The sequence below is a fragment of the Amblyomma mixtum genome, chromosome 9 (genome assembly GCF_055824585.1).
Source record: "Amblyomma mixtum isolate Tamu chromosome 9, ASM5582458v1, whole genome shotgun sequence".
In the NCBI taxonomy this organism is placed as follows: Eukaryota; Metazoa; Arthropoda; class Arachnida; order Ixodida; family Ixodidae; genus Amblyomma; species Amblyomma mixtum.
The window spans coordinates 110,024,611-110,050,498 of NC_143020.1; the positions used below are offsets into that span (position 1 = coordinate 110,024,611).

General features: G+C 46.4%; 2 protein-coding genes across 3 annotated transcripts in view; one reads left to right on the plus strand and one right to left on the minus strand.

Annotated features, from left to right (window-relative positions):
• The window catches only part of LOC149330688 (uncharacterized), a 100,731-nt gene that overhangs the window by 55,325 nt on the left and 19,518 nt on the right, over window positions 1–25,888 (minus strand). The gene's annotated exons all lie outside the window — the stretch shown is intronic.
• Window positions 1–25,888, plus strand: part of LOC149330689 (putative mitochondrial transporter UCP3) — a 60,311-nt gene that overhangs the window by 20,048 nt on the left and 14,375 nt on the right. The gene's annotated exons all lie outside the window — the stretch shown is intronic.

Here is a 25,888-nt window from a genome sequence, read left to right on the forward strand (position 1 = left end):
ATTTCCTGCATACTTGGTAAGTTTTCTAATCATTTTGCGCCACTGAGTCAGCGCTCTTGCTATGTAAATATTTAAACAACCTAGATGCCTACCTGTTATCGTCCAGTTTCCTCAGGCGTTCTTCATATAACATTTAACTCACCACGCATGTTGGCCCCTCGCGAAATCTTATCGCGAACCGCGCTATGCTAAAATAATCCATGAAAAGTTTTAGTTTAGCGTATACCGCCAAGCGCATCTATATACCACCTCGAGGCCATCGTAGCATGCTCAATGGCCGGCAGCGGTACACAGTAAGCTCCAGTTCTTGGCCGGTGAAAGCTGCGTTAAAACTCCCTGTTGATGTACCCTACGGAATGAAAAATGGAAGCAGCTAATAGGTTTTTAGTGCTCGGCGTTTACAGAGCAAAGCCATACCACTTTCGTGGTGGGATGTACAGCATAGCCTGAATGGTGATGCTATAACAGACATGGGACATGTCAGCCTACGTATATAGACAAAACTTATAATGCATTTTAATCAGAAAGTATTACTAGTCTCATTACGAGAAAACCTCGCCGCGTGTGTGCGTGCGTACTCGCAGATGCTACAGAAAAATTCCAGCGATGGCAACAAAACTAGAATGACGTCTTCAAGCGGCAGTATGAGGCGCACAGCAAGCCTACCCACTGGCCAACCTCACTGTGACGTCATTCATGTGGTGACATTCGTTCCAAAGTCGTGACGCAACCGTTTGTCCTAGAGCGTTCCGGGTGGTTTCACACGGTTTCTCGTTGCATGTAGCTTACATGTGCTAATTAAGTTCTAGGCTAGCTTACGACAGAGATTCCAACCGACGACATACGCAGCTTAAATTATGTGCCTTCCCAGACTCTTTACCTTTTCCCTTAAAGCGCTGGTAAGGCGTACACCGAGATGCGAGACAGGTACTGCGCCATTTCCTCTCCTCAAAAACTAAAGTTTCGTATCAAAATTGTGGTGCAACCCGTTCGTCGTACACGGTTCCTGGTGGTGTCATGAGCGCGTGTGTCTGGGTGGATGTCACTGCATCCAGGGACAGTAATGCTTTCGTATTCTGCAACGTAAGGAGTCTTAAGCGTCTGAGCCGAATTTCATTGTTCTTTAAGGTGAGATATGAGCAGGTTTTTTCCTGAAGAAGTGTCTGAGCGAGTCCACGTCCGACAGTGCCTTGAAATAGTCAGCGGTCAACGACCTGTCCCCAGACGTTCTTACGCGGTCAACCTAACGTTACCTCCGAGACCTTCAAATTCGCTCTGCGTTCCAGGACCCTGTTTTCTTCTTGGTCACATTTCGTCAGGGAAGTCTGTTGACCACAGCCGCACGAAAAGAACCTTTGCAACGAACCCCACGTGTCGACACAGCAGCGGGTCCCGTTGCAAAGCGGCCCTTGTCATTTCCCAACCCGCCCCCCACCTTTTCGGCGTCTCGAAGCAAAAATAAAACCTACCGAGGACGGCGGTAGGGGGCGCTGCTACGGCAATTGCTGGCGCATGAGGGAGGTCATTAGAGGTGCCTATCCGGTCCCCCAATGCCGCGCAGTGCACGGAGCGAAGGCAAAGCACAAAAGAAATAAAAAAAGGACGAAAATGTGCGCGTACTGAGCACTGCAGACAGACAAAAGGGGGGGAGAAGAGAGTAAAACATAGACAAAAAAAAGAAGAAAATGGCGAAAAGAGAATGCTGCCGCTCTGTTGCTAGGCGAACGGTCTTGGCTCGAAGTACACTGCGTCCAAGGGGATGTCGCGTTCTAAAGTGCGGCACCGCAGTGCTTCGACCTTCGCGTGCCGGCCGTTAGACTGGCCCTGCAGGGAGAGGGGGACAAAAAAAAGGGGGGGGGGGGGTGTTTTTTCTTTATTTTCATTTTTTGGGGTCGTCTCGTTCTTGTGTTTTGTTAAACCCAAGTGCACAGAGAGTCGGGATTGTAGTTTAAGATAATTAGCTCTTGTCATATTCGATGTTGTGTGCTTTTAGTCACAGCTGGCGCCAAGACAACAGAGAGACCGAGATGAGCAACATTGCTGCCTTACTTATCAATATAAAAAAAACTGAATCAATTTGGCATTTACTTTAAATAAGTGAGATTATATTTAAAATTGCACAATTGCATGATATTTCAGCTTTAGGATGTCGCCTCCCGAGACTTGGCCAATCCCCCGCAGCCGCTATTTTTCATTTTGAAACAAGGAATGACGGCGACAACTACAACGTGGCAGATGTCTTAAGGAAAGATGTCTCGCGCTGACCATGTTGAGTCTCTTGCATTCTTTGCGCTAGACTAGTATTGGACGTCCTATAATATTTGCTACTCACTAGAGCTGCTTTACCTCCTCAGTCAGGGTCACGAGGAGGTTTCGTGGCAGGTATGAAAAACCAAATTTATAGTACCCCCAGAATAAAACATGCCAATGGTATACGTGTGCCACTCAGGATTCCTCTCTGGTCTTCTTAGAGCAAAATCATTCTTCAAATTTGGTAGTTATTAGCAAATATACCTCGGTAGCGTGAATATTCGTTGTTTCTTAATTTGGGTAAGCAGGTGCGTTGAACTGACATACTGGAATCATCGCTAGCTTCCTGGAGCAGCAACCATTCAGAATTGGTGGTTCCGGATAAGAATTTGGGAAAATTCAATAGAGAATGTAGATGCAAATGCTGAGGATTTTTTGAATGAACAGGAGGTCTTTAGAAGTAGGAATGCAAACTCTGTGCGATGCATCATTTCAAACGGTGCACAGGCAAAATGGCCTTATATCTTGCAGTTTAATTATGCGTGAAAAATTATTGAAACCCAAGTTGGCCGCCTTGGATACAACAAATTTTCGTGTGTCAACATCGGATATAACGAACTTCAGTGTATTACCTTGGATGTACTGAAACTAATTACGCTACCTCCGATATAACGAACTCTCATGGGTTAACCTCTGATATGGCGCGCTTAGTGTGCCGACAGCAAAAATAAATGTGCCACCCCGGATATAACGAACATTAGTGTGTCAACTGAAGCGCTAAAGCGATCCACTGAAGATCGCCCAAGGGCATTTTTTTCACCTTGAAAGATTGCTTCAATCTTGCATACTTTGTAAACCACAATCCTACGTTCTACATGATTACAGATGAAGAGCAATGAATAGCAGTAGTAAGTTCGCGGTCACTTCAGCAGTGGTTATGCTCATTTTGTAACCGCTGTCCCCGTTTACTGCTTGCGCCATAGAATGCAGTTACTTTCAATTTGGCGTGTCTAATCACTTGATGTAGCTGCTTGTATTCTGCGTATGGGCACTACGGGTTTGAGAAACGACTGCTACTTCGTCTGCTATTTGTACCTTTTCGTCAGCCTCTTGGACAAGACATCACTGTACTTTCTGCTTGAATAAACGTTCATTCATTCATTCATTCATTCATTCATTCATTCATTCATTCATTCATTCATTCATTCATTCATTCATTCATTCATTCATTCATTCATTCATTCATTCCAGTTTTGTTCATCTAAACTCTTACGTGGAACTACCCTGCCCCAACAGTAACAACTATCTGAACATCTGCATCTGCTGCCGAACAGGAGGTAGCGGGTTCGAACCCGGCCGCAGCGACCGCATTTCGGTGGAAGTGAAATGCAACAGTGCACGTGCACGATTATTTCGGTGCTCGTTAAACAACTCTAGCGGGTAGAAATTAATCGCGAAGCGCTCCCTACGTCGTCGCTTTGTCTTCAAAAGTGTATCGGGTGGAGATCCGCCTGAGATGAACCTAAGACGATCCTCAGTTTTTAAAAGTAGGTGTTTTGAGTTAGAAGAGGTCATTTTTTAGCACATATCGTTGTCAGCGGTGTAGCATATCGGCATACAGCTAAAACGTGCTAAGTAGTAGTGCGAATAACAAATGTTTAGTAGGTAACTTTTTAACTATTACTGTAAGTCTCCTTATTTATTTAGAGGAGTGTAGCCGACCGTAAGTGATATTCATGCCAGTTTTTAGAATTTCGAAAACGCTGTTACCCTCGGCGCTGTGGCTCCACAAATTTTGGCTACTTATTCTAGTCACGTCCCACGGAGGGTTTGCTTTGTCTGCAAGATTTTCGAAAGCGCATGTATATTTTGCGCGAGCAAGCATAACGTGTTGGGCCACAGCGCCGAAGGTAACTGCGTTCTCCAAATTCTAAAAATGACATGGATATTACTTACGGTGGCCTACACTCATCTGAGTAAATAAGAAGACTAACTAACAGTAATAGTTAAAAAGTTACATATTCAGTATTAGTTCACCAGCCTGCTAGTTAGCATGTCGTAGCTGTATTCGGACGTGCTACAACGCCAACAATCCTACACCTAAAAAAGCGTTCTTCTAACTAAAAGCCTGTTTTTTAGTGATTTCAGAACATCTTAGGTGAAATACTCGGTATTAAGGGCTATCACGTGCCTCTCAGCACAGAGTTGATCGATGCGCAACATGTCAGATTTGCAAGCCTCGTATCTGGCGAGGAAGACTGCTCCGCCTGCCCCAAGTGATGCGAAAGAAAGAAGGGGCGAAAGAAAGAAGGGACGGAAGAAAGCGGAGAGGATGACGCGATTACGAAAGGCGAACGAGAAGTTCGCGTACGCCAGCAAGCGGAAGGAAGCGGCTTTCGCACGAACGGCGTTGCGGCATATAGGAAGAGTCAGCAGGCTCTCGAGGTCTCGGAGCACTTGGCAACAAGCTCGTCTTTTTTTTTTTTCTTCCCTCTTTCTCTTCGTCAATCTTTTCTTCTCGTCGACGTGTTCGTCACTGCCGACTAACCCCGCGAGAACTAGACCGTGCTTCGCAGCAGGCCACCATGCTAGTTTCTCTCCGTCTCAATAGCACGCTCTTGGAAGAACGAAGAAGTAAAGATAGAAGAAAAGAGAGAAGAATAGAAGAAAAAGACCCCCATTAGTGGGATTGAAGGGACCCGGATCCTGTTTACGACGCAAGGGCCGAGGAGAGAACCGGGATCGAAGCCGGACGAAACCAGATCACTGGTATTGGTTGGGGGGGTTGACTCCTAACAGCGAGGTGCGCTGGTGGGCCGCTCTTGTTCGCCGACTTGTTCACGTTTTTCTTCGGTATTTGATTCCCCCCGTGTTGCCTGACTCAACTTCCGCGGCTTGTTATTGTGCTGTCGTGTCTTCGAGGTTTTTATTGTGTAGTAGCCTGTTTGGTCTGGTTGCCTTGCTGGTTGCAACTGGCTGTGGTTGTTTGTAGTTCGTGCTCGCCCAAAGGGACACATTGGACCGTGAAGAGTTGTTAGTGTAATCGAGTCCTGCACTTCGCCTGCAAAGAAATGTGGTTCAATAAGTAAACCCAACAAAAAAATCACATAATCAGCGCGCTAACTGGCCAATATCACGAAAAGTCATTTTGTTTTGCATAAACGTAAAAAAAGCAGTCTCCGGAAGGCGTCAGGAACAAAGTAACCTCTTGAATTTGATTGGTTTTTGTTTTTTTTTGGGTTTAATGTCCCAAAGCGACTCAGGCTATGAGAGACGCCGCAGCGAAGGGCTCCGGAAATTCCGACCACCTGGGGTTCTTTAACGGGCACTGACATCGCACAGTACGCGGGCCTCTAGAACTTCGCCTTCATCGAAATTAGGCCACCTCTGCCGGGATCGAACCCGCGTCTTTCGGGTAAGCAGCCGAGCGCCGTAACCATCTCAACCATCTCCGCCATCATTCCTATCATAGCCAACCCTGGTACCTGCGTTATTGCACTGTGGGTTAGGAAATATACATTGTGAAGTGTATAAAGCACACTATCGTATCGTATACGTCACACTATCGACGGAGGCTTCTAACGGCGACCTTCATTGCTTAATCTCAGCTGTCCACCTTACTCCCTGAGGAACACGGCTGCCTCCTGTCCTCTTTAAAGGCTCTGTCTAATCCCTGATCTCATCTTTACTTCAAAGGATATTATATACTTGCGTTTCCTCTTCAACAGACACTGTTCACCATCTTTGTGCCGTTTGTAAGGGTGTACCAAATTTCTGGAATGTATGGAGGCAGGTGTATGAGGGGTTTACGTAGTTTTCCATTAATGGGAGATTAAAAAAGCAGAAGAAAAACACGGTGGGTTCCGAATCCACGACCACCGAATTTCACGTCCGGTGCTCTTATTAGTAAACTGCAAGGCGATGAAGTGAGAACAAAAAAAAAACAAAACAGATCACTGCGGCGACCCGCATTGGAGGAGTTTGAAAACAAAACGTCAGCATACTATATCGAAGTCCGTGGCTATTCTGACGTCCATGCACTATATGGATGTCCATGGCTACTTTGACGTCTAATCGTATTTTTTTTCGCGTGTAATTAATTAACTATTTGCACATAATGACCCAAATTTTTTCCATAGCAACATTTCGTCACACACCATCTGTCACAATCACCCATTCACACATTTAGCTTCAGAGGCCGACGTAATCGCGCTGAAAAATTTGCGGACACTTTTGGCTGACGCGACAGAGCGATATAATGCTCATTGCATTGAAAATAACTCATGAATTCAGGCACTTCGCCCTGAAACAGACAGCTCGCGTGCTCAGATAAAAGAAACTACAGAGAACGTTTACAACATTCGAATCGGAGCGAAGGCACGGATTTGTGCTGCGTAGAAGACGACGGTGAGCAGGCAGTGCCAAGGGAGGCAAAAGATGGAAGTTGAAGAAGACGACGCTCTCCAATGCACAGCGCGAGAGTGTGGTGCAGTTTAACACGAGGCGTGTTGACTGCGGGGATAGCCTAGTAAACATAGTAGAACTAAAAGGCCGAAAAGGATATACAGCGCATCAGGAGAGGAAACCAATCCGGTAAAAAGTCAAATTCTTTGTAAATGTCAGTTACCTGCAGCAACATTCGGCTAAAATGAATTCCGGGCGAAGCAACACGATCAAGGTTGCGGTCTTGCATGCGCGTTTTCCAAAGGCTATGAAGTCCAGCCAGAAGAAGCACATCATACGGTTTCGATTTCTATCATGTTTGTGCCACGTAGCACCTACCTAGGTGCTCTGTAAATAGTTTTCTTTTTGTGTGTATGCACACACAAATATATATGTATATATATCTCCTTTCTGTACATAACCATGTATAATAAATACCACGAAAGAAAAAAATAGCCTAGCGGTGTGGCTGAGCTGCCCTTAAAGGAGATCTGTTCGCGCACCCGCGGGTTCGACTCCCAGTCATGGATATTGATTCAATTTCTCTTTTCTCATGGTTTGACCTCTAACTCAGCTGAAGGTCATATTTGCACGGTCCGCGATTGAAGCCCGAGGTCCCGTAGTGTAGCTTTCGCTCCAAGACGCTGCCTGCCAGGTGGTTTCGCCTGGTTGGCTATGCAAATCACGAACGCATTGTGGTGTCTTTCAGCACGAATAAAGTTCCAATGTCTTTTGCGACTGAACTGGATTCCCCGGACGCCGGCGCAGAGATATGTACCGTTACCGGATGACCGCTGGGTTTCCAGGCGGATGTAGGCCGGGTGCCTCTGAGGAGCCAAACGCGAGACCTTCACTGTCGCCACACAATCGAGATTACAACACGCGCGCCTCGAGTGTGGCGTCCTGTCAATACGGAAGGCACACAAACAGGGCGATTATGTCACACGGCTACCACGCGCGCTCATTGTATGTCGTGGCGCGCCAGCAATCTCTGGAGACAGCTTCTAGCGACTTCCCCTTGTGTAATCGGAGCTGCCTTCATGGAGGTAGCGGTTACATGGACGGTTTCCAATGAGCTAGTCGGCTTCGCCAACACACTGTCACGCTTAAAATGACCTCTGCCAGTTAATATGACCATCACACGGCTATCACGCGCATTCATTGTATGTACAGAGACGCACCCGCAATCTTTGGATACCGCTTATATAGCGAATTCCCCTTGTGTAATCGGAGCTGTCTTTACGGCAGTAGTGTTTGTACGGAGGGTTTCAAGGAGATAGTCGGTTTCGCCAACAAACACACTGTCGCGCTTAAAATTACCTCTGCCAGTTATTATGACCACTTCTACGCTTAATATAAATTGTTCTGGATGCTTTAGAATCCCGGATGATCGAAATTGTTCCGACGTCTCCCAAGCTATAGGCTTAGGCTATGTTCGTAACCGAGGTGAAGCTTTAGATGCAAAAAAATAATGAGCGCGAAAGCACTGCTTAACGTGGTCCCAACCAAACAAGAATCGTTTGTGAAGCTCGGAGTAACTCGGATAAGTTCGGGTAAGTTCGGAGGAGCGTCGGGCCAGCTGTAACCAATGGGAGGAGGGCGTCGCTCCACCTGCCGCCTAGTGGAGAGAGGGTGTGAAGATGGAGAGCGAGAAACGCGGTTTCGTGCATATGCAGATGCAAGAAAGAAGGGGCGAAGAATGAACACATGCTTTCGCTCGGATAGTCGGTTTAAACCCTACCACATTTTTTTATGTGGTACGCTACGTTCCCGGACGCCAACATTAATGTTAAACTGGGCACTGAAGAAACACCGGTGAGAAACAATGACGTCACTGCGTCCCGTCCGTGCAAGCCGCCAAGTGCAATGCCCAGACAACTAGTCCTGCCCAGTGCCATTTCGCCAGGCAGTGGTCCAGCGTACATAGCCATCTCATCACGTCGTAGCTTAATGTGTGTTGCTTTCTCCGTCCGTCAAGGTCAGGAAGACCGTTCGCTGCGACGCCACTTGACCTTACAGCACTATAGTACGGGATAAGTGGCGCGGGTACCGCCTCAGGCGAGCCTCTTCCAAAGACGGTCGTTTCTTAATGAGCCCTGCAGTACCATTGATCGCGCAACTTTCCTTCTCTCATGTGTGGCGGGAGCGTGTGTACTCAAGCACTGCTTGCCGCGTTATCGATTCCAGGAGTCGATCGCTTGAACGCCTACGGTCGCAAACGGAGATACAGGTTAAAGCGATCATATCGTGTCTTGGAAAGGTTACGCCGTGTCTGGAGAACTCGAAACGTATACTCGGTTGTCTGGAATATGGGCGTCGGTGGCCTTTGGTGTGTGTACGCTGCATTATTGAGAAACGTGACTAGAATAACGCGAATACGCGGGTGCTTGAACGAGAAATCACTGTCGCGATCTCAGTGCTTTTCGCGGTAATACCTGTACGTGGATCAGGTCGAGTTGTGTCGATTCGAAAAATATGAGGTATCGATTATATGAAAGGTTTGCCGAACCAATGATGTGCTGACTGGACCAGTGATGAGATCCCTGTGTTCCCTGAATGCAGTATATGGTGATGCACTATTTAGTATGATGTGTCCATGTAGATGATTTAGTCCATGCGTGACTTCCTAAGGAATACGTAGCGTCACTATCTCCGTCGTAGTATGTCGGAACGAAAAACTGCCTCGTTGATCTGCTGGGTTTTAAGAATGTGCCCTTGGTGGGCCGAGGAATCCTACTTTTAAGAATCTGGCCTGTCTAGTTATGAGGTATAGGTGAGATTTGTCCCCATGCGAGCCTTGGAATGGGTTCTATTAAAGTCTGGGTCGGGGATTCAAGGCGAGTGGAGAAGGAAGGGCGACACTGTAAGTCTATTGTTGCCACTTCTTTGCATCGCGATAGGATAAATTATGGGGTGAAGCTATTTCTTTGCCTTCATTATGTTTTTGGAAGCACACATCATTATCCATGTCCTCCATCATCATCACCACAAACACCACCATCATCATCATAATCATAAAACCAACAACGTCCACTACGGTACAAAGGCCTGTGCCAATGATGTCCAATTTTTTATTCGCTGTTAATTGACTGTGTGCAGTGCATGACCAAACGCTGTAAAGCCAGCGATAACGAGTGCAAGAAGTGAGATAAAAATATTATGGAGACAGAAACGCGCTACTCCTCTCCATAACTTCGGGTTCTATTTTCTGTGTTTTCTGCACCAAGCATTCTAACACGTTCGGTGCGTGAAAGAAACTCTCCAGCATCAGTGCGTTGTTACTGCAAGTTAAAGATGGATGTGCGGACGGAAGACCTATGCAGTTTTGTTTTTACCGTTTGCTCACTTGTTTTATATGTGTGTATTTTTTTAATCGGTCAGTACTAACCCTTGAGTATTCTAAATGCATTTGTTAGAATTACGAGGCTATACAGGCAGCTAAATCGGTGGTGCTCCTTTTTGGCGAAATTCGACGAAGGTGTCATAAGAATAGAGGCTGAGAATTTAGACTCATTGGCGAAGGTTCATGGTGAAAAAAGAAATGACTGCATAAATAGGGAGGCAGACAAAATACTTTACACTGCTACGATTATCTCGTGTACTTTTATGGCTCTATTCATCTATTGTGCACTTGCTTTCAACATGAGGTCAGCGTATCAGCGTAATACGCTGACTGTAGTCTAAAGCGCAGCACTAATTGGCTGAGCCAAATGACTCATTATTCATGGGTCCAGTGGATCCTTCGTTCTTCAAGGCGTTGCTTGGTCCTTGAGAGCCCTTGAAATTTTGTTCCATACCTTTCTTGTCCGAATGAGGACACGATAGTACAACATGGCTTCATTGAAATACAGGCAATAAACATAATCGCGCCTACTCAGGGGCTCACTTATGAAGAGGAAAATTCCTTCAGAATTGCAACGTTGCAGCACAACGTATTGCCAAACCTACGGAGTGACCTGATGAAATAGTTTTTAGATCCTGGTTTTTGGCACACATTCCCCCCTCCTCCCTGCCTCTTAAATCTCCCATGTCTGTGAAGAAAGCGCAAAAAAATGCCTCTGTACTAAACGATGGCTCCACTTAGTTGCGCAACTTGTCTGCCATCGTGGCACCCTAACACCCGCAGCTTTTTGGGCCGCTCAATCATCTTGACTGTAATGGTTGCCCCCGAAGCATTCATAGGAAACCATCGGTACAGTCTGAGGAGAGCGGTGTAAAGAGGCTGGCTGGATAATGCGACCTCGAAGACAACCGGTTAGTTTCAGTGACGTAAGGAAGTGTGACGCAGTGACTAAGGTGCGAGCGATGGACTTCGACCTGCACCGTTGTTTGACGCAGTTATGGCGCCCAAGTATGCTTAGAGCGCGGTCGTTGACTGAGCGGCGCAACCGACGCTTAGCAACAGCTAGGTCATTGGGCACGGAGAAAACTGGCGCCCAGTGAGAGGACAACCAACAACTAGAGAGGAAGAGTTAAAATTTTAATTGCAAAGTGTTTCTAAAGCGTTGGTACAACTTAACTCCTATGACGCTCGGCAGTATCTTTAGGCCTGAAACACGCACGAAATTAAAATACGTGGATAGAAGTTGTGAAGTAGCTGCATTTCGCGATTTCTGGGCTTTCCTTGCGAAATGAACTTATATTCATAAAGAAGGGAGAAATGTGGTGCCCTAAAATAAAGCCATCAAACTGAGGCTGATTTCTTAACCTATTAAGATGACATGACAGCGCTTGTAGTAAATCAGTGGCAACGTACAGATGCATTCCACAAATTGCTGAAGTAGCAGAGCGCGTAATTCTAGTACTTAGTAAGGACAGTAATTAGTAACTCAAAGAATAAAAACTTAGGTAATAGCAGCCGCTTCATTTAACTTGCCGGCTGTTTCATCTGCATCGTCAGCCTTCGCAATAAGCGATCTTACACAAAGCCTATAAACCTCTATATGGTGAGATATTTACTTTTTCATTGAGCAATATATGCTGCGAAATGAGGTTAGAATTTTTACTATGGGGATTAGATTTTTTTCCTCCAGCCAAAATGAAAAAAAAAGACTAATGTACTTTGTACAATGATATGTAATATGCTGGGTAACACATATTTGAGGCGAACCTGATCCGCAATTTGCTGAGAATTTCTCCCGTGTGCGGTGTCTTTGTACGTTGGGTGGAAACTGCCTTCAGTGCCTACCGTATACACATCGCTCACCTGCCTTCACTACTTTCGGAACGACATCGCTTAACTTCCCACAGTACCTGCACTGGAATGACATCCCTTAAATTGCTTCAGTACCTACAGTTAAGACATTTCTTAACTGCCTTCAGCACCTTCGGTAGAGTGACATCTCTTGAGTTTTCTATTTTCTGCCTTTCGACTGCATCCTTCCGTTTTAATCAGATATATCTTCGATAATGTCATAGAAACATGCCACGGTGTCTCATGTGTTACGGCGTTCGGCTGCCGAGCACGAGGACGCGGGATAAAATCTCAGCAGCGGTGGCTGCATTTTATTGGAGGGGAAAAGCACAAAAAGCGCAAGCCCGTGTTGTGTGATATCAGTGCGTGTTAGGGTACCCCACGTGGTGAATATTTACCTTGAGCCTGCTATTACGGCGGCATTTTCTCTCTCTCTCTCTCTCTCTCTCTCAATTCTTTCACCCTCTCCTTCGTTTCCTCATCCTCATGGCACTGTTCAGTGTCACCCTGGGTAGGACAGTCACGAAGTCTCCCGCTCCTTACAAACTATTATTATTAGACTATTGCCCTTGCCTCCTGACACTGCTCAAACCCTGATTACGCGTTCCTCATAACGATTTCAATCATTCTATAGGTTGTCCATGAGTCTGTTGTGGAATACTGCACAGAACATTGGAGAGACATGGGAGAGGCCTTTGCCCTGCATGGGGCGCAGACAGGCTGATGATGATGATGATGACATAGAACATACGCGTCCTGTGCGGTCTATACGAACAGCTGATGCGGAAATGGCAAAATGCATGCGGACTCCGTATGACGTCACACTTAAGGTGGGAAAATGATCTGGAAAACACGAGCAAATCACACAGTTTTCTCGCATTTATTTCGTATCATGCGGAATGCGTATTCCCGTAATAGAGGCGTTTAGCATAGCGGAATCGTATCAGCGTATAGGTGTACAGGTTTACCGGAAACCTTCTGCGCAGCCGGCATCCGGTAAACCGGTATATCTGTATATCTACACTAGTACGTCTCCACTCTGCTAAAAGCCTCTAATAGAGAGATTTAATATACCGGAGACGTATTAGCAGGTTTACGTACGACTGTTGCGCAGGTGCTGTGGTCCTACGCAGTCATGAGATTGTCACTGAGCATGAGCATCTTCGGTACGTAAAACCAGTATACGTCTGCGCTAGTAGGTCTCCGGTATGCTAAATCTCTCTAATGTCACATGCGTGGCTTGTAAAGCATATTCAACTAGTCGATGTAGGTTAGGTTTGGTTTGGTTTACGGGGTTTAACGTCCCAAAGCGACTCAGGCTATGAGGGACGCCGTAGTGGATGGCTCCGGAAATTTCGACCAGCTGGGGTTCTTTCCCGTAATGAAAAGTACACAACAGCTGTATCTTACCGGTAGTCATCTACGGGACAGGAACGTGGAGGCTAACAAAGAGCGTTCAGCTGAAGTCAAGGACAACGCAGCGAGCTATGGAAACAAAAATGATAAGTGTAACTTTAAGAGACCGGAAGCGGGCAGAGTGGGTGAGGGAACGAGCTCCGGTTAATGACATCCTAGTCGAAATCAAGAGGAAGAAATGGGCTTGGGCAGGGCATGCAATGAGAAGGTAAGACAACCGTTGGTCCTTAAGGGTAACGGAGTGGATTCCAAGAGAGGGAAAGCGTAGCAGGGGGCGGCAGAAAGTTACGTGGGCGGATGAGATTAAGAAGTTTGCGGGGATACGGTGGCCGCAGCTGGCAAAGGACAGGGTTAATTGGAGAGAGACCTGGTAGAGGCCTTTGCCCTGCAGTGGGCGTAGTCAGGCTGATCATGATGATGATGATGATGACATCACGGAACTACTTATGATATTTTGTACCTCCAGTGGACTCGGTGGATATAGCAAGCTCTCTAATTCACGAGTCGGATGCGTTCAGGATTGCAAATCATGTGTCTGGGTATTCTTTGTCGTGACAGGCATGTGACAGGCAGTCACATGGGGACATGATGAGTGTTGTTGTATCGCTGGAAGCGCAGGCGTGACCAGCCACTCGCGAACGCATGCCATGAGGTGCAGCGGGAAGCTAACCAGCGGGTTTTATCACGCTTCCCTCTACGGTGACCGGAATATAAATGAGCGGCGAGAACCGAAACAGGAGCGCTGACACTTTCGGAATACCCAAGAGGATGTCGTGACCGGGTAACGGCCTCTGATGGAAGGTGTCTGACGCACTCAGTGTGTACCCTTTAGCCTCGCTTGATTAGTAAATGGAACAGAGGATAGATGGCATTGCTAACTGCTTGCCGGCTGTCACGGAAATGCTATTTCAGCGACGCTGCTTACTGCAGGACTTTCACGTGCCTCACCAGCAACGGCCGTCAGGTGTGGAGACAAAAATAGATAATTTCCTCAGACTGAGCAGCAGCGGAGGTTGAGGGAGATGGCTTATCATATAATAACTGGGAATACATTTTCCTTGCACTGAACATAATCTGGCTTATGTTGATGGTAATGATGATAACGGACATACGACATAGCGGCCCATTTCACAGAACCACTTTCCACCCATCATTTTCAAAGTGAGCCACCAGAGACTAAAATCGGAAGCTGGAACAACTGGAGAGATGACTTGCACGAAGAAGGCCGTAGTCTCACAAACTTAGCAACCCGATCCAACCAACCGGCTTTGAAGGGATAACACTCGTTATTGATTTCTGATAGGCTATTAGAAAGCCAGAGTGATTCCGCTAAATAAACAACCCCATCTGACCAACTGGATTTGTATGCATAAAACTCGGTATCGATTTCCGATAGACTATTATAGAGCCAGTATGGTCCCGCTAACTAACGACCCCATCTAATTAATTGGATTGAGACGGAAGATACTCGTTATTGATTTCTAATAGACTATTATAGAGCTAGGGTATGTGGACCTCCTAGTACTAGCTTTTATCAGTGAAGCTCGGGACGTTCTCGTCACTACTTCCCACGCAAGTGACACCGTTTATATAATGTGACAAAATGCTATGTACACCTACCGCAAAAGAAAGTGAACTCAGAGAGACAGTGATGGGATAAGCTGAACACATGGGTATACACACAGAAAATATACAATGGCATGCAGAAAAAAGCTTTTTTTGTGGTTTGCATATCCATATGTTAACGCTGATGCCATCAGAGTTGGGCACCAATCGGCTCACTTGCAACCAAAACACGTACATATTATAGGTTGAGGTCGATAAAAGAAGTCTTCGCACGCACCTCTAATGTATCGCGGGCGATCAGATAAATGTAATTAAAATAAAAGAAAGGGGCATAGTTTCAAGGAATTAAATGAACTAATGCAAAAACGTCTCTCGGACGCCCTGTGGACCACGTGTCGCTCGGTGAGGCTGCCGACTTTGGTATGGGAAGTCTGGGGGCTGGCGGGATTCCCTGAACCCCGCCGACGAGCCTTCTGCGCCACCCAGGAACCCGCGGGTTCAAATTTAGAATGCGTGTGCCCCGCACTGCCAGCTCTGCGTGCCCTGCTGCTCGACCCATTTCGTTGGAAAGGTCTCTCCTTCCTCTGTACAGACCCCCCTCTGTTTTTATTGCTAGTTTAACTCGCGTACACCGCCCTTCAATCTGAGCCCGCTGAGCTGTCAACGTCTTGGCCGGGCTCCACTTGGTTGTTTACTGTTTCGTTTGAGATGCAAAAGCACCGAAGCACACACCCACTTCTTCATCATCGCTTTCGTTGCTGGCCGTTCGCAGATGAGGAAAGCGGTTCCTGCGTCGAGGCTGACGAAATCGCGCTAACCTTGAACGAGGTGGTCGCTTTTTCTTTTTTCCCGCGGCTTGTCGCGCGATGTCGTCAGTCGATGTCTTGGCCAACCTTTTCACCTGGGACTAGTGTCGGCTTGCTTCGAGGGAAGAAACTGCAGGGCATTAATGACTATGCGGGTTTGATGTATTTCGTGTTGCCCGGGTATATTCTCAGCATAGCATTTGAGGTAATAGAGGTTTGTCTCGTTCTTACGTTGCAGCCGATCGGTAATCCTATTCGTACAGTGAGATTAGGATGAATCAGATGGAGGTAGTTGAACAATTAAAAGAAATGGCAATGTCTGATAAAGCATGATGGCTGAAGTGGTATAATAGAAGACGAACAGCAAACCTATTTCGTACCTCTGGTTTTTCATACGTTCGTGTGTAGTCGAGCTTTAGGGCCTGACTACACCCACCTCGTGCAAAAGGGGACCACATCGGTTAAGGTTGAACATTTTATCCATCCTGTTGTACCCCATAGTTGATGAAAAAAACTTGACCCAGAGCCCTATGCTCAAGAATAGCTTGGCTGTAGCAAGATGCTTTAGTAGCAGATTATTTCAGTGTTTCGGTCGTTCTTCTGTCTTGGGACGGTATCACTAACACTTGTCGTTGGGTTAGTTCGTTGTTTTTCATGTATATAGGAACCAGAGCACAAAGAAACAGAACGCAAGAACAAGAAGGACGACAGGATGGACAACTGAACTATCTACATATTTTTTTTTCTAGAATGAAAGCGAGCTTGTGATAGCGTTAAATGTCCTGTTCGGCGGAAAACTCGGTGTCCTTTTGAGTGGAAAATCCTGGTTGGTAGAGAGAGTAGAAAAGCAGTTTCGTTGAAAAGAAACAAAGGCGGTGAAGCGGAATCGAACCTCTGTCCTATGGGTCGGGAGCCAGGCTAGCTTAGTCCACGCAGTTAGTCCCAAGACAGTTAGTCCAACACAGTTAGTCCAACACAGTTAGTCCAACACAGTTAGTCCCAACACAGTTAGTCCCAACACAGTTAGTCCCAACACAGTTAGTCCCAACACTGTTAGTCCCAACACTGTTAGTCCCAACACTGTTAGTCCCAACACTGTTAGTCCCAACACTGTTAGTCCCAACACTGTTAGTCCCAACACTGTTAGTCCCAACACTGTTAGTCCCAACACTGTTAGTCCCAACACTGTTAGTCCCAACACTGTTAGTCCCAAGACAGTTAGTCCCAACACAGTTAGTCCCAACACAGTTAGTCCCAACACAGTTAGTCCCGCACTTCTGCGACAATTTTGTGAACCGCAATCTCTGCTTCAGAAACCGCCCCCTCAACGGGCTCCTTACGCTATCGCCTAAAACATAGCGCACATACCGTAAAAGAGAAAAGCAACTTCAACTTAATGGCCGATCTTCTCTGAGAATGACGAGCATGCCTGATGGTAGGTAAGCAGCAAAGCCAACAAACGCATTCTTAAATTATCCGGTGCTCCGCTCTACAAAAAGAATGGCCCTCAGGTCACACAGCCAGGCGGGGTGCAAAGGAGCAAGACAAGCAAGAAAGCAAAATGAGTGAAGCACTGCCTGGCATGGGCGTCCAGACCATTACAATTTTCCTCTCTCTCGAATGCTGTCAGCTCCAAGTTCCCGCTTCTTCACATGACGCCAGGTTTGCATTTTTATCTGGGCAAGTACTCCGACGTCGCATTCTCATGCGCCGAAGAATTGCGGGTATGCACCGGCGGCTGTTGAGACGAGCCCCGTTTCAAAGCGTGCGCGTCACAGTGACGTCCGCTCAGCTGCTGCACAGCGTCATAATTGCGTCAGAGGGCGCTGGCAATTATTCTGGGGATGGGCCAGGCGGTTTTCAAGAAAGCGCTCGCTTCACTGAAGGCGGCGCATATGAAAAAAAACAAGTTTGGTGGAGAGATAGGCGAAGGTGCGGGAAACGGCAGCTGTTGTGGTGGGCCGAGAAAGTGAGTGCGCCTAGCGGGCAATCTCATTTGTCTTAAATAGAAAGCGTGGAGCACGCCATCGTGTCGTATAAAGCATACAACTACCTCCTAAAGTAGCTCTTGAGACCCTTGTTCATTAGGTGTGTCAGGGAGCAGCGTATTTAAAGCCTTGCTATCTGGTTAATTCTAATGGATCCTTTTCTTTGGACACTAATTTTGCAAGGACATAGCTTGTAAAAAAAACCGACTTTCAGAAGTTTTTCAAGGTGATAAAAATATAAACCAAACCTCGCTTTTCGCCGTACATTTACCAAGTAAACACGAACCATAGCACGGATCAGCTTAATTATAAAAACCTTGCTTAGAGAATTACGCGCGTTTCCTGTTGTACACATTTACGAAACCCTGTTGTGTAAACACCCAACAGCAATTATTTCAATCAATAAGTACAGCTTTGCCTTCACTTGACCACTGAGCAGCCGTACATTAAGCGCGGCACCAATACCTTTGGGTAGCTGCCTTGCGTTGCTTATTTATATATTTCATAATACTGTACACTTTTTTAGGGTCCTTCAAGAGCTATAAGCAAAGCTCACAGCTGTATGCTTTATTGCGAAATATGAAAGTCACTGAATGGACCACAGCCAAAAGTATTAAGCAGAAACATGGAGAGAAAACATAACACCAACAGCAGATATTATTTTAGTAATTTTTACCATCGAACAGCGTCTATAACTCCGCATACTATTTTTTTTTTCTTTAGTAAAGAAGTATATTTATTCACAGAAAGCGCTTTCATCGAGCTCTCTACGTGATTGAAAATTCAGAGCCAATAACTACACCACGCTACTGAGGACAGCTATGAGCACGAGCACCCCCTTACGTTGTGTATCTATGAATGTTGACAGTCACACGGTGCGCACCGGTCTCGCTACGTGGCACAACAAGATGAAGACGAAGGCGGCACGTGGCGTTAGCTCGTGCCGTGGGCTTCGAGTGCTCGGTTCTGGATAGTGTGTTCTGTTCCACGACATTCTGCGTGAGTCCCTCCTTTGCCCATTATTTCTTCCGGGGCAGTCGTAATGTTCAGAGAGCAACGCATGCGTGTGAGAGAAGAAGCGTGAGGTGATCATATTCCAGCTGAAATTAACACGTTCACTCCAGAAGCGATTTTTGGGGCCATAATCTCTGCTTCGTGACCCACCTGTGGGCCACCCTTAGATTTTCTTGAATGCGGCGTGACTTACCAGTGAGCCGCCGGCGAAGCCAACTTAATGGAACCTACACCAGATGACAATAACCAGTATTGCGAATGGTTCGTTTCACTCAGGCCCTTCGTAGGACAGGCCTTAGCCAATACATTTCCAATATTGGGCCGATTAGCTGTGCTCCTTGGGATGTTTGATTTTCGCAGGCTCTTCGAAAAATCTTAGCTGTTCCACGACCTAATATAGTGTCGCTCAATATTCTTGCCACACAGCAGGAATACACAACGTGACCAACCAGTGACCGACGACGCAGTGAACATGTTAGAGGCCTATATATGGACACCGACTGGGTATATATTTGGGACGCTCAAAGCAGTCAGGCGGTACCTTCCAAAGTTGCAAAGCGGATACTGAGCTGAGTGAAACGCAGTAACCAGGTGGTTAAGAATCAGTGACAGCTTAAGTTTTAACCTCCCCCCCCCCCCCCCTTTTTTCCCCTCTCCTTGTCCTCTCCCTGTTCTTTTATTCCCACTAGCGCAGCTCAGCAGCTTCAGGTTTCGGTGACAGATGCCACGGCTAGCAACATATTTTCCTTCCATTGAATTCCTTTGGAGGAGAAATTCTAGAAGGCCCGTGTACTGTGCGATGTCAGTGCACGTTAAAGAACCCCAGGTGGTCGAAATTTCCGGAGCCCTCCACTACGGCGTCTCTCATAGCCTTAGTCGCTTTGGGACGTTAAACCCCATAAACCAAACCATTGTTATTTCTATTAATAAACAGCCACTAAAAAGATTCGATTTTAAGAAATGAAAAATTGAAAATTGTTTTTTGAGGAAAGGAAAGGACGCAGTAACTGTCTGGCATATCTTGGGGGACACCCAAACCGCGCTGTAAGGAAAGGGATAAAGTAGAGAGTCAAAGAAGAAAGGAAGATGCTTTAGTTTTTAGGGTTTAACGTCCCAAAGCGACTCGGGCTATGAGAGACGCCGTAGTGAAGGGCTCCGGAAGTTTCGACCACCCGGGGTTCTTTAACGTGCACTGACATCCCAGTACACAGGTGCGTTTTGCGTTTCGCCCCCATCGAAACGCGGCCGCCGCTAGTCGGGTTCGAACCTGGGTACTCCAGCTCGGAACGCCTTAACCACTAAGCCACCGCGGCGGGTTTTGAGAAATCAGCTTGTATACTTTAAGGATGGCAGCGGCTGGTCTAGAGTGAGGATGATAGGATGACATTGGGAGATAGGCCTTTATCTTGCAGTGGCATTACACTGTTATGACGGTGTAGCGCAGACTTCTTCCCGTGAGTGCGCCTGTCAGTGCGTGCATACACCAAAGAGGAAGCAATGAGGCCTGTTCTTAATCGCCTTACATCGCACGGCAGGGTTTTACGTAGACGGGCGTCGTTTTCCGCGTGCTTAACGCCGCTACGATGCGTCTGTACTTTCTGGGTTCCCAAGTCTTCCTGGAGCAATGAGGAGAGATGAATGGGGCAGGTGCCGTCTGTGATATGACACGTGGCCGAAGGAAAAAGAGTATATAACGCAGAGCTTTTGAGGCTGGAGGGAAACTAAATGCTTCTCTCTTATGCCCCTCAAGAAAACATTCCAAATGGCTAAAATGTACTAGGTTTCTGGAGACGCACCTATCAGGAAATGGGTAGGGTGTACTTCGAGGCACACCAGGTGAGATTAACTCGCGTTTCATTTCGCGAAAAATGATAGAAAAATAGAGAGAAAAATGATAGATGTAACCTTAAGAGACCGCAAGCGGGTAGATTGGATAAGGGAATAAACGCAGATTAATGACATTTTAGTCGAAATCAAAAGGAAAAAAAGGCCTTTGGTAGGGCATGTAATGCGAAGGCAAGATAACCGCTGGTCCCTAAGGGTGACGGAGTGGATTCCAAGAGAAGGCAAGCGTAGCAGGGGGCGGCAGAAAAGTGGGCGGGTGAGATTAAGAAATTTGCGGGGATACGGTGGCCGCAGCTGGCGAAGGACAGGGTTAATTGGAGAGACATTGGAGAGGCCTTTGCCCTGCAGTGGGCGTAGTCGGGCTGACGATGATGATGAGCCAAGCCCAGCCGCCTCGTAATATTTGGCCAGAAAAGGCAGTGTCCGCACTGTGTACGCGTCGTAGAATCGAGCACTGCTGCGTACCCCCGATATTACGCGAACGCAGCGAACCCGTTTTTTTTTTCTTAAAAAAAAAATAGCAGCGAACGCTTTCAACTTGAAGTAGACTGGAAGCTACAAACGCATGCTGGAGGCTTCCAAGGAGTGCGCACGGTACATTCTCACGCACCCACGAGGTAGTTGCGCCTGCTTGAAGCCGTGGCTCCACGCTGCTACGCCGTCCTCTTCACTGCACACAATTATGAGCCCGGCCTTTGCCCTCCGGGCTGCTTCTAATACGCGCAGGGCGCTCGCTCTACCGTGCAGCTGTTTCGAGTTACCCAGCTGTTGAGCGAAAAACGCGCAGCGCGCGTTTTTCCGTTTTTTGTACTTTAGTGAGCACGTGCGGCACGCTCGCGTTACTGTTTTCTGGGTGCTTGCTGCACGTGCACTGTTCGTGACGTCATACATCAGTCTAGCAAGCGCTTCGGTGACGCACGATGCGCCTCGCGCAGAGGTCTCAATGCTCTGACACCACTCATCTGCCTTGCGGCACTAGGCAGTGAAGCACAGATTGAGTCGGCCTTGCTGCGAATCACGAATACAGTCATTAATGTATTGCTCTAGTACGTACATAGCAGCGGTTGTTTATACGTATGCATACGCCTGAACTCGTGTTCTGTATTTTTTGCATCGAAGGAATGGAACTTACAATTCAAAGGGCATACATAATACAGCAGCGGAATGTCCGATAACTTAGCTATTTCTATCGATACTTAGCGTCATATTCAGGGTGCTTCACCTAAGATCTTACACACATTTTAAATGTTGCATAGCCTGAGTTGCTTTGGGACGTTAAACCCCAATAAACAAAACCATTTTAAAAGTAGGCTTTGTAAATTAGAAGAACGCTTTTTTCGGCATAGCACTGTCAGTGGTGAATACATCAGAATACAGCTAAGGCGTGCTAATTAGCAGGCTGATTAATTAATCTTGAATAGTTAATTTTTAACTACTACCGTTAGGCACTTTAATTATTGAAAGACTTGTAGCCCACCGTTGGTAATATCTATATCAGTTTTTGGAATTTCGAAAACGCGATTACCCTCGGCGCTGTGGCCCACAAATGTTTGGCTACTTCCACGTGTGGCGTGCACTGGAAAGGTTGCTTTGCCTGAAAGCTTTTCGAAAGCGCATGTATTTTGGCGCGATGTAGCCATAATTTGTTTGGCCACAGCAGCGAGGGTAACCGCGTTTTCGGAATTCCAAAAAAACTAATATGGATATTACTTTCGGTAGGCTACACGCCTCTGAGTAATTAAGGAGCCTAAGAGTAATATTTAAAAAGTTAACTATTCAGTATTAGTTAACCAGCCTGGTAGTTAGCACACCTTTGTATTCACCGTTGGCAATGCTATGCAGTAAAAAGGGATCTTGCAACTCTAAAAGCCTAGTTTTAAAAATTGTGTAAAGCCTTAGGTGAAACACCCTCTATAAGTACAGATTGCTTAAAAAGCAACATTGTGTCTATAAATCCGTGAAGCGCATTTTGTGGCCGTCCATGGCGTCATACACTGACAACTCTCACATTTTATGTATCATCTGAGCTTGCGGGTTCCGGCTCAATCGCGAAAAAAGTACGAGGAAGTTGAAAGAACATGTACGCTTATTCCACACTGGAATGCGTCGAGGCCGCTGAGGTGTAATGGGGGGGAGATTGCGTAAAAATTCGTCGGAGACACTTAAGACTGTTACATGTTGGAATGCGAGAACATTAAGATTCCCTGGGTACATGGACACCCACCCGCGCATACGCGCACGTATGACACCGCCCGGAAAGCTGTACGATCGACGAACGGTTGCGGCACAGTTTTGATGCGAATGTTCTCGGCTAAACTGCCGCCACATTAACGTCGGCCAGAGGGGAGCACGTACACTCGCCGTCAAGAGTAAATGGAAGGCGACTTTATCAAAAAAAAACGTAATTTCTTTAAATCTAAAGCATAATGGTCTATGCTTGCTGGCGCACAGTGCAATTCGCAAAATCACAATTAGGCTGCGCATATGATTCAAGGATGCATGAATTGGGGGGCTAATGATTAAATTTTTTCGTGAATATTGCCTTCCATTTACTTTTGACGGCGCCTGTACATAGATGAACGACATGTATAGAATTGTCTGAAATGGTGGTGCTCGGTTTGCTGCCTTATAAAAATGGTCTATAAATATTCTACAGACTTCTTATAGACTCTATTGCTTAGTTTATGGTTTGGTTTATGGGGTTTAACGTCCCAAAGCGACTAAGGCTATGAGAGACGCCGTAGTGAAGGGCTCCGGAAATTTCGACCACCTGGGGTTCTTTAACGTGCACTGACATCGCACAGTACACGGACCTCTAGAAATTCTCCTCCAAAGAAATTCCAGCCGCCGCGGCCGGGATCGAACCCGCGTCTTTCGGGTCAGCAGCCGAGCACCATAACCGCTGAGCCACCGCGGCGGCAGACTCTATTGCCTTCCTATAGATATTTATTTTTGTCTATTACTTTTCATTTCATTTATTGGTTTTGTTTGGCCAGTACAGGGACTGCAAACAAGGGAGAGCAAGCTATAAAGGCGCCTAGTAGCGCCTGACAGAGACCCCCCTCCCCCCCCCCCCCCAAAAAAAAAACGAAACAAAGTGGCACTTGGCAATGGTACAAAATTTCCATAAGTAACAGAAACTAGAAAAGCAGTGGATATATTGGCAACGAAACAAAGATCAGTCATGCATAGTGCTAAGCACAACAAAACTAAGAGCAAAACATAACAAAGACAAAACTAAAATAAAAAAAAACCTAAAATCTAAAGAGAAAATCTAAAATTGTATGGCCATAAATCTATAGATTTTCTATAGACTGTCTATAAAATTTCTATTGCCTAGAGACTGGTCTCTAGGATTTGTCTATAGATAGTCTATAGACTTCATAGACAGAAGTCTGTGGACAGACTGTATAAAAGATTTTTGGAAGCTGTGTGCGTCACATGGCTGCTTGATGACGTTACCCTGTATTTCTTGCCATCGCTGGTACTATCTGTACCATCTGCGGGTACGCCCACTAACACAGATACGCTACCGGCTTTTCTCAGAATGGAATTATTAATGCTTTCGCATTAAAAGTAAGCGATAGGGCTGCCTCCGTTTTATTTAAGGGATGACTTGGAAGCAGCTGAGTGGCGGCCATGAACTTCTTGTGGCCATCGCAGAGCGGACATCGAGAGTGCAAACGTTCTCTGACAATGTGACAGATTGGATTAAAATGAGAAACTTTTAGTGAACAACTGTACCTGGCGTGACCGTGCTAAACTTTCGCGAAGGGAGAAGATTACGGGCAAGCACGGTACGAAATTTGTGTGTGAAAAAAAATTGACCTCAGGGCCGTTTCCAGGTTTTTTTTCAGTCGTCGAATGATTGCAGGAGACGGACAATACGTTTCAGTACAGAATCGTGTTCATCGTTACCGCGCGCTAATAATATTTAAATTTCATCTTTTCGGCGCCCCCGTTTAATAGTTTCTTGAGACGTCATAGGCGGACCGAAAGTTTTTTTTCTTTAAAGCCTGAACTGACCTTTCGCTGATGCAATGAAGACTTTTTTTCTACGTGAGCACAACACATTTCATGATTTAATTACGTGACAGAACTTTTGAAACCTGACAACAGGTTCTATGCCGCTGGCTTTCACCGCTTGACCTCTCCTTACTCATCTCCTTACAAACATAAGACGGCTCCATTAAAGGAGAGGAGCCGTCTTAGGTTTAAAGAACCTATCCTCTTCATTCGGGGGTCCCGCAGTAAACCCGCCGCTCAAATACACGACCTGTCTAAATATAGCCGAGCTGCATTGCCGTCTCGCCTGTAATTGCCTACCTGGGCGTATTTTCCTGCGTCGTGCGATCGCCTTTGCAGCGCCCGTCGATAACGAGATGGTGGACTGTTCGTGACGTCATCGGATCACGGCACGTTTTTCCCGTCAAGCCGTATACTGGTCGATGCCCGGAAAAAAAAAACGAGCGCTATCTTTTGAGACTAACCCGTATTCGCTTGAAAAAACGATCCCAGCGTCTATTGTGTTCGCTGAGACAGAGAGTCGAGTGTTCAGTTAGGCCGGGAAGTGTCGCCGATGGTCGTGGTTTATTCCCACGGATTACTGGCAAGGTTGAGAAGATTACGTCAGTCTTGACAGGTACAACACCGTCTGGTTTCTGCTTACCGCTTTTCCACCGTATCGTTGCTATGTTTCAGCATGCGTTTTTTTTTAAACAGCGCAAAAAAGACACTGACGGCACAGATGTAGATGGGATAGGCGCTATCCCGTCCACATCTTTAACGCCTGCCCCTCTACATCTGTGTCGTCCATGTCTTTTTTGAGCTATGTTTTTAAAAAAAGAACTTACGAATTAGCCAAACCAAGCTGCTGTTGCCCCAGTATGCCAACCCAGTTCATTGAAATTTAATGTCATAATGTGTCATGCGTGGACAATTTCTACACCTTTGACTCTTGCTACTAGCTCTCTTATTCCTCGAACGTACCTTCAGTGAATTACAGCTGTTTGTCCTTTGTGGTAGTTGAGGGAAGTGTCAGTGCTTTTTGCTTGAGCAGCGTGCCTTGTTTGCGGTTAGCTATCTTCGGAAATGCGCCGTCGGCGTGAACTAAAATGCGATCAACTAAGCAAGTGCGAAGACTCGCGTATTCACGATTATACGTTTACATTTGTCTGACGATCGCGTGATTCAGGCTTCGATGTTATGTTTAACAGGCATCAGTGCATCATGTAAGCAACCGCGCAGAGACGCCGCATCGCATTTTTTTAAAGGAATCACGCGTTAGTCTATTATTTTACATGCCAGTTCCAACTTCAGTTTACACAGTGGTGTTTTACGATTCTATAGCTTCGAACAAAATTGTT